This window comes from Mangifera indica, unplaced genomic scaffold (genome assembly GCF_011075055.1).
Source record: "Mangifera indica cultivar Alphonso unplaced genomic scaffold, CATAS_Mindica_2.1 Un_0001, whole genome shotgun sequence".
NCBI classification, from domain to species: domain Eukaryota; kingdom Viridiplantae; phylum Streptophyta; class Magnoliopsida; order Sapindales; family Anacardiaceae; genus Mangifera; species Mangifera indica.
This window is the reverse complement of record NW_025401093.1, coordinates 301,997-318,011: the sequence shown is the minus strand read 5'-3', so window position 1 is coordinate 318,011 and position 16,015 is coordinate 301,997. Positions and strand designations below refer to the sequence as shown.

At 30.7% G+C, this 16,015-nt stretch overlaps 2 pseudogenes; one reads left to right on the top strand and one right to left on the bottom strand.

The window, feature by feature from the left end:
- Positions 1-362: 362 nt before the first annotated feature.
- LOC123205040 lies at positions 363-2,139 on the top strand (annotated as a pseudogene).
- A 2,131-nt stretch (positions 2,140-4,270) lies between these two features.
- On the bottom strand, positions 4,271-8,600 carry LOC123205041 (annotated as a pseudogene).
- Between the last annotated feature and the right edge of the window lie 7,415 nt (positions 8,601-16,015).

Sequence of the window (16,015 nt, the reverse complement as noted above, 5' to 3'; positions counted from 1 at the left end):
GAAATAAGAAAAAAAAATATAATTGCATCACTTAATCATGTAATTTTAATTTATATACGTAAATTTATAATATTTATTTGTATGAATAATTTTATTGTACTTAGAAAGGTAAGCTTAAGCAATCCACATATAAGCCATGCACGCGTTCCTACCAAACTAACAAGAAAGAAAGAAATACTTGGCATGAATGACTAGTTTCTTTGAATTTATATGAAATCAAACTCTCTCATTATCACATTGCTAACGACCACCCTCTCTGCCTACCTCCTCACTACACTCTTTCAGAGCTTCAATAAATACTCCCTTCTCTACCTTCAACTTCATTTCACACTAATCGTTCTCTTTTTTCTGCTTCAATTTTATTTTTATTAAATTTATTCAATGCCTCCAACATCCACCCATGATTATTCTTCCAACACTGTTTGTGTAATGGACACTTCCAGCCACCTCGGCTCCTCCCTCGTCCACCATCTCCTGCACCGTGGCTATACCGTCCATGATGCCATCCACACACACGGTCAGCTCCCTTCTCGTTTCTTCTTGTTTTATTTATATACCTTTCTTTTGGACTTATATGAGGTTTTCGTACGTCCATTGTAGCATTTTTTCTTTTTTCATCTTTCATTAAATTTAACATTACAGCTTTAGCAAATATATTATGATTTTTTCTTTTTGTTAAGATTGAAATTTAGGTAGTTTATATAATTAATTAAATTGCATTTACCTTAATTATTATACATATTTCACAAGCAATATAAGGCTTTTAGCATTAATTAATGCTCCATTTATAGAAGTTTATCAATCTTGTATATTATACCCAGTTTTAAGATTTTTTTTTAATAATATTCAATATCTAGTGGATTAAAGAGTGTGAATTTATCATTTAATTTAAATTAAACATTTTTGAAGGTTTTTTATTTTTTCCTAAAGAGATCCAAAATGTTTATTGAATTGTGGGTGGTGATTAAGCAGGGAGTTTGAAAAATTAAGAAGAATTGAGCTCCAACAACAATAAATTGAAAGTATTTAAAGCAGACCCCTTTGATTATCAGAGCATAATGGATGCTTTGAGGGGATGTTCAGGCTTATTCTACTCCTTTGAGCCTCCTCCTGATTGCTCCACCTATGATGTAATTAATTACCCAGTTCTTCCCTAATTTAATTCTCTTTCACAATTAAATCAAATTAAAGAAAAAAAATATTAAACTAATAGATTGATTTGCTTGGTCCAGGAATTAATGGCGGAAGTAGAGGTGAGAGCAGCTCACAATGTGTTGGAAGCATGTGCACAAACTGATTCCATCGACAAAGTGGTTTTCACTTCATCTCTCACAGCTGTTATATGGAATGACCACCCTAATACGCTGTCGTCTGGTCTTGATGAAAGGAATTGGAGTGACATTAATTTTTGCAAGAAATACAAGACAATATTATTTTCTTACTTTTATTTTAATTATTATAAACTTATTTGATAAATTTTAATTGCTTTTAATCACAAAATTGTTTTTTTTAAATATTATATAAATATATTTGCATATATTTAAAATCCTAAGGTACAATGAAGGCATTTATGCAGTTATGGCATGCATTATCAAAGACAGTGGCTGAGATGTACGAAGATAGACTTATAGTTACAAAGGATCTTTAGGTTCAGTGTTGATGCTTACATCTGCATGTTTGAAGATGTGTTATCATACGGTCGCTATGTTTACTTCAACCACGTAATAAATTGTAACATTGAGGCCCTAAAGCTCACCCACATTCTATTGCCGCCCTCCAGTAATACTCCTCCTCTAAGTCTAAGGGAAATAATAAAAATTTAAATATTGATATTTTAGTATTATTATTATTTAAAAAATTATTTATTTATTTATTTACTTGAATTTGGGTGCAGTTTGGAGGATACAAGAGTTCTGCAACAGAGAATAAGCAACAAGAAATTAAACAAATTAATGGTAAATTATGAGGGAGGGATTCAAGTTGATTGTTCATAAGCATACCAGATAGTCTAATCAGGCTTCTCAATCCAATTAAGTAGATATAAGTAAATCAAAGTTGTTGAAATTTACTGTAAGTGGATTCAATTATATGCTTGTGTGAATTCCATCAAACATGTTCTATGAAATGGCTTTTAACAAACCCATGAAGTCAAAACACAAATGCTATACATCGAATGTCTTAATAATAGAAAATTATCCCTATTTGTTTATGATAAAACTATGTGTATTTATTTTGAGTATATAAATAAATACATAATTATGTGTATTATCACACAATTAAGTAATCAGTTACTTATATAACGACGCACATAAAATGTATACTTATTTATATATTTGAAGTAAATATATACATAATTTTATTGAGTTGTTTATTAGATCCAATAAATACAAGCACAGATGCATTCAGTTGTTACAAAGTTGCAAATACTCAACTCAAGGATTGATCGTTGACTTGATGTAAGCATTGCTCTTCCACCCAGAAAATTTATTCAAAATAGATAAATAAGACACAAATTCTAAAGAAATTAAGAGACAGTAACTCCCCTACCAATCATGGCTGTGACCTGTTGTATTTTCTTCTCCACTTGCCCAGAGGAAGAATCTTCTATGTAGTTACCTCCATGATTGTGCAAAATGATCATAAATAGTTTTCTTTTTAGAGAAATTTACATTTGCCACCCAAGGTTTGGTCTTGAAATCTTTTTCACCCCAAGTTGGCATAAATAACACTTTTCCACTCAAAATCAAGCATATTGAACATCTCCCACCCAAAATTAAACTATGTTAATGAAACAGTAATATTAGAAAGTAAAATTACCAGTTTATCCCTATTATCTCATTTTTCGAAATTATCATCTAACCCTAAATAAACAAAAATTAAAAATAACTTTTAAATATTCCAATTATATAACAAGCCTCTTATTTCTATTTTTTTTCACTCTCACTCTATCTTCCTCTCTTCTTATAAGTATAAGTATCTTTGTCATGAAACTGTATATCATAGGGATAACATGTAATTTTTTTAAATGTTGGGGTCTTTTTGAAAATTTTCCGGGGTTATTAGTATCTCAAAAACCTTTAAGGTCTTTTTGAAAAATTTTAGGGGGTTATTAGCAACACAAAAAAGTTTGGGATCTTTTAAAAATTTTAAAATATTGCCCACTCCCAATAGTTTAAAAAAGGTTACATTACACTCCCCCAAAGTTGAACACAATATAACAAATTATAGATATAAATGTCATATTAGAATTATTAAAGTCATATAGCAATTTTAAAATATATAAGAGTTTGAAAATTTTCAGAAATTAATTTGTGAGTTTTTAAACATTTTAAGGGTTAATTAATTTTGATAAAAAATTGTTATTTTTTTAAATTAATTAATGATAAAATTAATATTTTACTCTTACACTATTACTTATTTTAACAATAAAATTATGTGTACATACATTTGGTATACAATTTAGATATATAGATAAAGTATTATCATATAATTAAATAATTTTAAATCAAAAATAAAGTAATACTCAATCACATAATGATTAACACATCATTTATGTATCAAAATTATATATAAAAAATATATATACATATCATTACTCTTTTATTTTTTCCAATCAAACACAATAATTATTTATAACTATCAAACGTTATTATACATAAATAATGATTTATACTTACTAATCTTTTAGGTAATCTATCTTTGTAATCATCTTTCATTTTCCAAATAAAAAAATAATCTAAACCAATCTCACCCCAGGTATTACTAGCACCGCATACTCAGTAATCAATCATCAAGCAAGACCGGTAGAATTTGAATAAGAAATTGGATTAAAACATATTTTCACACCAATAAGTATAAATAAATCAACACCTTCAGATAAATATATTTAACAAATTTTTCATAATCATAAGCCAAACTTCTTGCAAATCTCACTAAAATTTCCAAAAGCCCTGGCTTCTTAAAGTTTTCTATTTTTATGATAAGAGACATTGACAAGCCATGCATCCTTGAAATCAAAGGATCAGATTTATGTTAAGTTCTCTTCAATTGATGTTATATAAATTTTCTTTCTACCTCCAAGATATATATTTACTATATATTTCCTCTGCTCTTACATGTCAAGGAAAAAAACAATAATCTAGCTTCAATCCATTTATACTTGATTGGTATTCAAAATGTTAATCATATTAGGCTTTTGTCTGCAGCAACAATATGACTTGCAATTTGCATTCTAAGATCATGTGACTTACCTAATTTTGTCCCTAGACACTGAACAAATTTTGATTTCATTGACAAATAGGAAATTTATTTTAGTTAGCATAAAAGAATTGGATTAAATTACATGGAAAAGCATTAATAGAAGTAATAATCCTATACCAAGATAAAGGACTAGTGGTTGATGGATGAAACATAAGGTTTAAGGTACCCAACTCTCTCTAATCTAAAATATGGTGCATAAGTTCACATTTCTTATACAAAAAGTACCAAAAAAGAGAAAAAAATCATAAATGCTTGAGAGAATACCTAATCCAAATATACTCATCTTTTGGATAACTAGACAACTTACTTTATATCTTCTGATTGATCTAAAAGCTTGTGTATCTTCTTGCTTCCCTTTAAATTAGATAAATTCCCCTAGGACATATTTATTACCTTTAACTTCCAACCTGCCAATAAATAGAGAGGTTTTTATCTTTTTCCCTCAAGTGGCTACAAATTACAAAACATATCAAATTTATGATGGAAAAAAATTCAATCAAAGAATAACCAAACATATGAGAACATTATACTATCTATTCCACAAACTTGGTGGGATGCAACATGTCTCACACAAGTCAAACCTAATTCTAAGGCTATTCAAACCAACAAATATATAGTTAAATTAGAGTCAATGAACAAAATTAATTAAAAGTGAAGGGCACCCTCAATGTTGTCGATTCTGATGTTGCTCATGGTATCAATGCCAAACAGGATCTTGCCTAAGTCAAGTAAGAGTGAGAGACTCTAAGCATATATTTTCAGAGAACAACACACAATTAATTTCATCCATTGAATTTGAATCCTAATATAAATTGAATTATAAACAAGTTATGCATTTTAAAAACCTAAAATCAACTGGCAGCAGCCTGCCATGCGAAAGCTATGTGCTAGCATGCAATTTCAGTACAAACATGGATTTTTCAAATTCTTTGGAAAAAAAAAATGGACCACAGATCTCCACCCAAAAAACTTAGACTGAAACATCGTAGTCTGGATATCTATGGGATAATATCTAGCCCAACATTTTATACAATAAACTGTGGCCATTTTATCAGATCACAATCTTCTTCCACGGTGAGAACAGAAGCAAGAATGATAGGTCCATGTAAAATAGTTCATTAAAGCTAGTTTTGTTTTATTTTCACAGCAATCAGAAAATTCAGGGAGTTGGACCAGAAATCCTTGGAAAAAGAATTAAACATCATAACTTTAACAAGTAATCACAACAAGCTTGTTTTCATCACTCTTTTGTAAGTGCTTTAGTCTCTACTATTCAGGGTCATCTTTACATACAAGAGTAACATACATATGTTACTCATACATGTAAACTTGTTTTTTTAAGTGCTTTAGTCTCTACTAATCAGGATCATCTTTATGTACAAGAGAAACATACATATGATCCAGACGACTGGATTGCAGGTTTTACCATCTATGAACTAGGATTTTCTTGACTGGTATCTATATTATCCACCAAACAGTTGATTGACATAAATTCAATACAACAATATGCAATAAATAAATAAATAAACACGGAATATTAAGGTACAGAAAAATCAAAAGAAAAAAAAAAGAAAAACCTGCCCCCGATTGGAGCTGTGCTGAGACTGAAATTGAGTTGCTGATTAATTGATTCCTGCATCTCTTTTTTTCCACCACTAAAAGCACCCTTAAGCCAGCCAGACAGCATATTTTTTTGTTGTGGTTTCAATAGTGTCCACTGCTCAAAGGTAATAACCTCAGGTGGAAAATTGCTTGAATAAATGGAGCTAGAAAAATAAAACCAAATTTCATAAGTTAGTCAGTGATAATCCTAAAATATTTTAACAACCAAGTGTAATACAATCAGTACTTCACACTCAGAATACAAACAAAGTTAAGGGCATAAATATCAAAATGGATTCCAAATCATGCAACTTCCTTTTCTGAAATATTTTCAATGTCATAATCAAAATCATTCATCTTTCTCTCAGTGCAACTACTATTTATAAGCAATTAAAAGCTGTGACTCAAAATATTTATGTTGAGTTTCAGCACTATAATCAACTAGGTCAAGTTCATAACTAAGAAATTTTTCCACTCAAAATTTAGTCTGTCTTCGGCTGCTTCAAACATACAGATGACACATTACATTTATCACCAATAGCACAGGCATAATTTATTGTTTAAGAAATTTCATCAAAATTACAGTAATAGATACAGGACAATACAAAATCAGTAATTCTGTCATAATGTTATATGCATTCATCAGTTAAAGCAACTGAAAAGTACATCAAAGCTCCCCGCTTACGGCAGAATATACTACACTGCAATCCTGGGCACACCATTATGGAGATTTAAACACATACTAAAATTTTGGATTAGGAAGTATCACTTTGTATGAGAAATATCCTTCTGGCAGGGCAACTCCCCTTTGTTCAAGATATGATTCAAGAAATGAAGCTTGTTTTTTAACTTCCTCCACCTGAGACATAGAAATTACAAAAGAAAAAATAAATTATTAATAAAAATATCTTTGTAGTGTATTTTCCTCTGTGAAGCTATAGATATCAGAGACTTAAGGACTGGTGAAGAAAACCAAATGAAAAGAAATATTTCAAAATCTAATCAAAACATCTTCTAAAATAATGGAGAACAAGTGTTCCATAAAGGAGCTGTACACAATGGAATACTACTAAGCTCACAACATATGGCAATAAATTTTAAATAATGAAAACACCATCGTAATGCTTTAGATCATTCAAATAATTACAATGTCGTTCCAAATTAGATTTCCCACAAAATATGAAGTTCATAATGAATAAGATATAGAATGCTATGCAGTTAATACAGACACAGCAACTGCAACAGGAAAGGATCAAAAGAATTTATAGTCTTAAATTCATCATAGATAACAGTGACTGATTTTTAAGAATAGCCATGTTGCACTATAAATACAAGAAGCATGCCTAATTAAGTCACCATAGAAGAGACATATATAACTATGACTTACAGGGTCAGGATAATGCTGTGATCTGTGCCCATGCTGGCCTTCACAAACCCAGCTGCCATCTCCATTGATTGATACAAATCCTGAAAAATTCTTCACAGAAACCACCACGGCCTCCCTGTAAGAAAGCATTAATTATATTGCCATGTTGAGAAAAGAAATAAAGAATAAATAAATAGAGAATAAAACTATGATTATGCTACCATAACAGGGGTAACATATACGTGCAATTTCATTGCTTGAAATGTCAAACTAGACATTTACAAGTCTATTTTGCTAAACACTCAATTCCTGTTGACATCTGCTTTTTTATTTTCCAAATCAACTCATATAAGGACATAAGTTTAAAAAAGTGGCATGGAATTATGGAGTTCATGAAATTTTTTCTTATAGAAAATTCAGTTGACAGTAAATTCTGTGCCCTTCGTTAACTTATGACACCAAATTAATTCATGCATTAATGTGCTAAAGGAATGGATTTTAAAGTGCAAGATTTTAGGTCCCCACCTGAGACTTTCTATCTCACTATAAGTTTTTGTACAACAAATTGAGTAATACTACATATAAAAATGAATTATACAAAACTATTCCCTACAAACTGATGCAAGAACCCTGCATGATTGATATATCATTAATCTAATTTGTCTAAATTATCTCTAATTTAAAATCATCCAATCACATTAAAACACCTCAATTTATATTGGTTGAGTTTGTATAAGGCGTTTCTATATGCAGTATTATTCTTACAAATTTGGCTCTGTAGCATAACCCATCAGTATTTGAGCAAGACCACAGAACTTAAAACACAACTAGTAAATTTAAGCTCATTTTACCAGAATCTAAAGTAGTAAACAAAATTCTTCTATTTATCTGCCAAACAAATAAAAAAATTTGAACAACAATATAAATGATAAAAATGATAACTTTACCCTTCAGTAACAAGAACAATATCTACATTTTGTCACGCACCGTATCCGGATCCGGAATTCGGGGACCCACGTGTGCCTTACCTTCATAAAGCTTGTCTAATCTACAAATTTAGTAAAATTAATAAATAAAAATTAGCTTTCTAATCAGATACCACAGAAGCCAAAATATTAATATAATTAAGCTTAAATAAGTAGAATTTTTAAGAGAATACTTAAAAAAGAAGTAAAAAATTTAACCTATATGCAACTGAGAAAATGGCATTAGAATCGGAGGTTTCGATGTCCAAAACGTCGTCGCTGTAGAAGATTCTTTTGAACAGTTTGTAAATTACGAGACCGCAAAGAATCCGCATCCACGCGGTGGCCGGAATCGGCTATGTTTAGTTTCCCGAAAATGAAATGTAGTGAATTTTCCTGGAAATTACGACCTGTTGGTAAGGACTAACGACCTTCATAATATTACTTTAATAAAAGGCTGAACACACTTTTCCACCCAAAACTTTGATCCAAAGACATATTTCACTCTTCAAGTTTGCAATTTTTATTTTTCAACCCGTCATCTACTCCTATTAATGAAAATCATTTAGTATTACATTAAATTACTCATTTGTCCTTTTATTAGTTTAATTATGAAACTATTTTGAACATTTAATGCAGTTGTGTTATTATTTTTATTTAAATTATATAAATACCCTATCCTTATTTTCTCTTCTTTTCTTCTATCCTCTTTTTCTTGTCTCTCTTCTCTCCACTTCTCCAGTGATGCCTTATTATTTTTAAATCCTCCTCACCTGCATCAAATTGTATTCGATTATAATATTGTTGGTGCAAATTCTTGTACTAGCACATGTGCTCAAATCAAAGCCTTACTCAATTTAGGTTTAGTAATAGTGATAATTATCTAGTTAGACTCTTATTAATACAATTTTTTTTCACCAACTGACATACTTAGTTTAGACTTTTGTATAAGATCAACTAAAGTAACAATTGTTAGAATTTGAATAGACTTTTACTTAAACAAAAGGGTAGAAATTCAATTTACTAGCAAAAGATATAGAATGTTCAATGAAAAACTCTATAATTACTGTCAACGTAATAAAGGTAAAAATGTAAATAAGTTAAACACTTTTATATATCAACTATTTTTTGTTAATGTATATGATCTTCTTATCTTTTTATATATTGATTTTTATTAATGAAAGTGAGTGATAGATGAACAAATAAATTTTTTAAATTTAAAAAAAGAAAAGTCTTAGTTCATCAAAGCTTGGGTTAAAAATAACCATTTGACTTTGACCTAAAATATAACACATTTCCTAAAGATATAATGATTCCTAGAAATTGAAATTTTTGCAACCATTCAGCACAACAAACAAAACCCAAATTGCAAATCAATCACTATTATCTATGATGAATTTACGACTGTAAATTTCCCACCCAAGGTTTGTTGAAATGACAAATTCTCACTCGCTAAGTTTGGAAAATCCAAACACTCATCTATCATCCATGTTTGTTACTGTCTACTGTTAACTTTTAAAAGAAATGACTCATTTACCCTTTTATAAGCTTAAACTCTCAACTTTTCCACTGCATCATTACTCTTCTTTGGAACCATTTTCTCCAAAAATCCCATGTCTCACTTTCTCAAGAAAGAACATTTTTGTTGAAATTCTATTACAGTTTAGTCTTTAAACCCCTTTCTCTTCTCCTTTAAAAATGAAGATGAGGTATCATCATTTTTTTAGTTAACAGTGATTATAGTTATTTCACTTCCACCTACTCCAAATTCAGCTCATTTTTTGCCCAACATATCATCAATCCTTTCATGGTTACTCCTAAACTCCACAAAAAAAGGGAAAAGTTTGTGGGATGTGTTCCAGAACTTCACGAGTTGTCATCCAAGCGACAAGATAACAACCTAAACAAGATCAAGTACTACTATCATTACTTCTGTTACATTTCAGAGTTACCCTCAAACATCATTGACGACTTTGATGATTCACTGGAATCGGCCACTAAGACCTACAAGAGAAACTTCAATCTTCAACCCACTGGTCAACTCGATAGTCAAACCATTCAATAAATCTTACAGCCTAGTTGTGGCAATCCCAACATGGCCACAACTTAACAATTATGAACTTAGTCAAAACACTCATCTCCCCACAATTGGCAATTATAGTTACTTTCTTGGCACTTCGTTGGTCGTCAAACAAGCGAGATCTGACATACAGATTTCCACCACAGAACCAATTGGCTGATGATGTGAAGCAAGTTTTGGTGAAAACCTTAGAGAAGTGGTTACAAGTGATCTCGATGACTTTCACTCAAAGTGATTATTATACAAGCGACGATATCAGGATCGGGTTCTTCTCTGGAGGCCACGACAATGGAAAGCATTTGATGGAGTTCTAGTAATGTTAGCACATGCCTTCTTACTGCGTAGAGGACGATTCCATTTGAACAGTGACGAGAACTAGGTGATCTCAAATGATATAACAAAATCCATAGTGAGTTCAACTGTGACCTCGAATCAATTGTCATACATGAAATCGGGCACTTGTTAGGATTGAGACATTTGTCAGTTGAAAATGCAGTAATGTACCCTGCAATATCTTCACGAACCAAAAAGGTTGATTTGACACCATTTATAACAGAGAGGGCTAATGGAGGTGGACCTAAAGAGTGCAAATGATGAGAGAAGATTAGATGTTGTTAGGACACCAACTGTTTGTTGTTAACACCCAATTGCAGAGCAAGTGATGAGAAAGGATTAGAGGTCGTCAAGCTGCTCTGTTGCTGGTGTAGAGGGGTGGAAATTAGGGTCAAATATTTCAGCGAAGCATTAATGGCCAAAGTGATGCAATGAAAAAAGCCTGAGTTTAAGTTTATAAAAGGGTAAATAAATCATTTATTTAAAAGTTAACAATAGAGACAAACTAGGTGGGTCTTTGAATTTTTTAAATTTAATGGATGAAAATTGTCACTTCAACAAACTTTGGTGGGAAATAGTATTTTGGCCTTCTTAATATTATAATTTTTTTAAACACTTTTTTAAAATTTTCCTAAAAATTTTACATATTCCTTAAGCAAAATTTCCTAATTTAAAACTTATTAATCAATTCATTAATCCAATCTTATTTTTTCTTTACTGTTAATTTTTTCCTCTTTGTCATTTGATCTTTCCTTTTACTTTTCTTTTATTCTCTTTGTTGCACTCATCTCTTGGGACAATGTCTGATTGTTGTGGATTTTCACTCTTATTATCTTTGCAATTTTCATTTCGGGATAAACTTGTAAATTTAATTTTATACATATTGTCTAAGAAACTTTTGGATGGTGAGTTATAAAATTGTATTAATTTTTGAATGTTTGTCTAAGAAATTGTGATTGTGACTGATGTTTGAATTTCACATTTTGGGTCATAATTTATTAAAATAAGATTGTATAAGCAAATTTTAGATTGTGGGTCATAAAAATTGTGATTGATTTTTGAATATTTGTATAAGCAATTTGGATTATGATTGAAGTTTGAATTTCACGCCTTTTTATATTATCACTGTGCATATTATGACAAAATATTTGTGAATGATGATTGAATATATGTGTATTAAATGTTTTGGATGTTTGGGCGTTCACCAATATTAATAATTATTCATTATTTTTATTAAATTAGTTTATAAATTTTAATAAATTATTTCATGTCAAATATATATATATATATATATATATATATATATATATATATATATATATATATATATATAATTATTAATAAAAAGATTACGAAAACAATATCTTTTAATGATAAAATAAGAAAGAATTAAAAAAAAAAAAGACTTTATACATTGGGTAAAATATTATGAGGGAAGGATCTAAATCCTTAAGGGGTCAATTAGTTGGGAGTTTTTAAAAATTACTTTGATAATCTTTCTTTTATTACTTACATTACCTTATTTGGTTTGTTAGTAATAAAAGATTACAGTAATCTTATATTACCAATACTGACTTGATAGATAATATAAGTGGTAATCTGATTACTATATTTACCTTAGGTATTAAAAGATTATTAAGGTAATCTTGATTTTATTATAATTATATTATTTTTTATTAATTTTTTAAAACAAAAATAAATTTATTTTTAATTAATATAAAAAATATTTAAAAATAATTATATTTAAGGGCATTTAAGTAAAAAAATTTACTAGTATTCTTGTATTACCGTTAACCAAACATATTAATTATCCATACCATCCACTTTTACCAAATTTTATCAAATATAGTAATTATTTATACCCAATAATTTTTTCAGTAATTTACCTTCAAGGTAATCTCCCTATTTTGGTAATAAAATATTACTCAAACCAAACGCCGCCTAAGTTTAATGTAAATTGAAATAAGTTGAGTTGACAAGTTATTTTTAATTAATTACCAATTAAATGTCAGAATAGTGCACTTACTCTTCTTTCTAGAATATTAATTATTTTAACTAATTTTCTTTTATGCTATATATATGTAGTCATTTTTTTTTCTACTATACATATTTAACCACATTTACAAAAAAATCTAAAATACCCCTAAAAACTTGGCCAAACATACCAAAACTCTTGGCCAAGCTCTCAAAAAACAAGCCAAGCCAAACTCACATCCAACAAGCCAAGCCATCGATCGTTCATGGACAAAATAACCCAACCAACATGTTGTTGACACATCTTCGTTGATAGCCGATGCCAGCGGTTCACCAACAAGCCCAAAATGACTGGTGGTTTGAACAATGCTATAGATATCAAAGGAGTGATGGCTTTTAGGCTCTCAATACGAATATATATGTTTCATCCAAAAACTGTAGAATATCAACTTTGCAAACTCAAAAAGATTGCGTAATTTATATTTGCTGGTAATTAATTTCAACGACAATATTGATTGGAAGCCAAAGAAAAAATATAAATTAGAAATACTAAATGACTTGAAAAATATTAAATATATCACAAGGCCTTGGTCAGCCAACTGACCAACCCGACCATAGCTAGACTAAACCCCAGTAACGCTACCTAGAACACATCAGTTACATTTTCTCTCACATTGTACATGTTTTATGGACCATTTCTCTTCCCTATACTTCCCATTCAATTTCATACGGGTGTGTTTTAACCAGGGTACACTCATACCTTTAAATTTCTATGCATACAAACAGGACTACTATGGTAGCCTAGACGTATATGTAACTTCAACCAAACCATGAGCATACTCACCATTGAGCAGGTGTACTCATAATGATCACTTACGTGTACTCGATAATCATAGGTATACTCAAAGTTGTGTGAGCATTTGTCTCACAAGGTACACCCGTACATCTGCATCTAGAAACACAAAAATCCTTTTGGTTTTCTACCCAAACACCTTACTCTCTAATCAAAATAATATGCATTTCTGATTATCACAAAACATCTATCTCATACAAAATTCTTAGTCATATCAAAACAACAAATTATAGATCATTTTGCAGCATCTTATACCTATTTCAGACATAATCACAAAGCCAAACACTTGTAGTAATCGTTTCCAACCATAACTTAGATCTATTACACATGCTTTTCATACCGGATTCCAATGTACACTAAATGTTCACATGACTATGGCGGTAATGGTGTTATCAACAACTTTTTCTAGTGACCCTACTACTAGTAAAACTTACAATTTTTCCTTTCTATGTGATGTTCTCTCTATAATTGAAATATGTAATAATCAACCAAACACCCTATGCAAGCCTTTTTATTTTGTGTAAAACTTAACACACACAACTGTGTATATGCAACACACGGGCATACTAGCAGTCATAGCAAGAACCACGATCCAAAATTTTTTTAAACTGCTCTTATCCATAACTTAACACATTATATGAGTGTCAACTGGTGGTCCGTTAAGTGTCTAATATAGCACGACCTTCTAAAACGTAGGTTGTGTCACGGGCTTTACCACTACTATGGGCCAGCACGACCTGTTAGCATGGTGGGTTGCCCGAAGCTAGCCTAGCCTGACCCTACACGATCTACTGTCACCTTTAATTAAACTTTAAATTAAAAGAAAATCAAAATCCAAAAATAAAAATTCAAAATTTAAATTATAAGCATGTTTTTTCCTTGTTTTATCCAAAAAAAAAAAAAGAGTGAACTATTGGGCTTTTAAGGGAGGAGACTCGTATTTGGACATGTGGAGGAAGATAAGAATTAATCAGAGGATAGACATCTAGTTTCAAAAACTAAAACTACTAAATCAATTGAAAATATAAAATTGAATTGTGCTTTTATAATTGATCATCTTAAAAATAAGATACAAAGTGTGTTTGTAACTCTTCAATATGTGGTCAAATAACAATACATTTGTTATTTTTTACACTCCATACTCATACCATCCGAATTTCTCACACCAACCCAACCAAATTACACACCTAATTGAAATCAGTTAGGACCAACTGAGCTGTTTTGTGAGTATCTGCTTGAAAAATTTTGTGTGGTGCTAGAGATAAACTTAGGGAGATCTGATCATTGGAAGTTGTTCATAGGCTTTTTGATCAGTTTTTTTTGGGGCTTGTATGGACAAATTTCCTATTCCTCTTCTTAATACAAGTTCCTATCAATCACCTAGCCAGATTAAATAGAAGAAAAAGGTGGATGTTGTTCAATTCCCTCCCTTTTGAACTGAAATTATTAAAAATCTTAGAGCAGAAGATTATATCACTTACCAAGGAATAGAGATGCTTTTGATGCAAAACAATTCAATGAGTCTTCCCCGGTCCAGTGTCTTCTTTATCTTTTAGCTAGTAAGATAATCTTGGTTCTAGATATTTTAATAAAGAGTAGAGATTCATAGAAAGAGTTTTGGGGACGGACTTCAAAAGATGAGTTTGCAGCTGAGGAATGTTACCCCACCTTTAAGCTTATACTTATAGACATATTGGGCACTGAAAGAGGGATGTGGGTTGAAAGGATATACGGGGATATTCAAAAGTGCATAGATAGTGGGGTGTCCATGTTGATTTTCAGCTAAGTAAGATGCTACTTGTTTCAAGAGAAATTGTACTCATGGGTATTATGAAAGAAAGGCAAACAGAGGAGCTAGAGAAGGGTGATATTCTAACTATTCAATATGTCTAAAATGTTGTTATGCATGATGTCTTTCATTTCGATATAGAAGAAAACTATGACTAATGGGATGTATCAATAAAAACAAGATAAGATGATCCAGTATTTTCAAAGTTGCATTGGCCCAAAGACGTTGAGCTAAAGGAAATAGTCAACAGAATGTACTCGTTGTAACTTATAAAATAAATTCCGCTTCAAATATACGAAAAAAGTCTTAAAGCCAGGCATAGGCTGGAGTTCATAGATTCTCTTTTGATGGAGATGCAGACAACGAAGCTTGTCTATGAGTTGTTGTCCCTCTGTGCGTTCACCCCATATTATTTTGAAATCATGCTTTATAGTAAAGCTGAATTTTTGAACAAAGATGAGGATGAAAAATCAATTTTGTTTTACCTCCAGAAATATATCAAGATGAGTGGAAAACTTTCGTGCTCAACTTAGTAGTGATGAGAATTCTATAGACACTAAACATTTTGATAGTCCCAATGGAAGAGATATGGAAGTTGCAGTTTCTAGTTGGGCTGCAAATAATACTCAAGGGGTTAAATTATCTTTTGAAACATATGTCATTATGTATCAAATTTATGGAAAACAGAAAGGGGAAGGGAAGTCTTAGGCTATTAATAGAAGTCTCGGTGCAAATAGTTTAAATCCGCTTTGTTCATGATACAAATTACTCTTGGTGTCATGGTGTTTTTGCA